Source organism: Rhagoletis pomonella, unplaced genomic scaffold (genome assembly GCF_013731165.1).
Source record: "Rhagoletis pomonella isolate Grant_MI unplaced genomic scaffold, Rhpom_1.0 Rhpom_scaffold_00007, whole genome shotgun sequence".
Classification (NCBI taxonomy): domain Eukaryota; kingdom Metazoa; phylum Arthropoda; class Insecta; order Diptera; family Tephritidae; genus Rhagoletis; species Rhagoletis pomonella.
Window position 1 is genome coordinate 14,322,019 of NW_023458561.1, and position 1,175 is coordinate 14,323,193.

The following is a 1,175-nucleotide window of genomic DNA, read 5'->3' on the forward strand; positions in this document are numbered from 1 at the left end:
GGCAATAGTCAGCCGTTGAGTTTTGTCAGTGTTGTGGGAATAGGGCGATCAAATGCATAAAATGAGTTGCATTTGGGGATTTTTTATGGATAAATTTATGTACATTTAGATTAGCATTTAGAGCTAAATGCGCTAAATGTGCTTTTACGCGTAAACAAAAACAGCCCATTATACACAACAAATTCCTCGAATTCTCTCCACAATTAATACGTGCTGCAGAGAAAAAAGATTCCGCCTACAGGACAACGGTGCGGTCGGGCGCACCGCGAGCTATGTGGGACCGCTATAGGGATCTAAAGAGGGAAGCGAGACGTATTTGCCGCAATAAGAAGATAGAAGCCGAATACATGAGTGCGAAGAGCTTGAAATGCTGGCCGACAGGAAGAATGCCAGAAAATTTTACCAGGGGCCAGGTGACAGGTACGCCAATTGTCGATTTTTCTATAAAATTTCAGATCCAGAATTGTTGGCGATGTTTTTTCTGTTTCATATACGCTTGTAGGTAACTGTGAATTTTTTAGAAAGCGACAGTGACAATACTGGAATATTGTCGACAATGGTGCTGACAATTGTCCCTCTGACAAAATTGGCACGACAATAGCGACAAAACTAAATAGCTCCTTCGGAATGTTTTCACAGTAGAATTTTGTAAATTTTTTTATATGTTAATTGCGTACATTTCATTAGTTTTCAAGAATTTGAATATTTCTTAAAACTAAAATAATGCAAATGCAATTATTACATATGAATTACATAAAAACTTCTTATGACTCGCGACAATTTTGTCAATGAAAATTTTAAGACCCGACAATGATAATTTGTTACTTTTTCAATGGAATTTCTTATGGAATTGAAGCGGTGATGACAATTGTTTTCATTATAAATGCTGGAGCTGACGGCGGCGAGGAGTTGATAAGGTGCATGCATCAACTCTTATGCAGAATATGGTCAGATGAACGTATGCCCGACGAGTGGAATTTAAGTGTGCTCTGCCCAATCCACAAGAAAGGCGACCCCGCCATTCGCGCCAACTATCGCAGGATCAGCCTTCTAAGCATAGGTTTCAAGGTCTTATCGAGCGTATTGTGTGCAAGACTGAAGCCCACCGTCAATGAACTGATTGGGCCTTATCAGTGTGGCTTTAGACCTGGCAAATCCACCATAGACCAGGTATT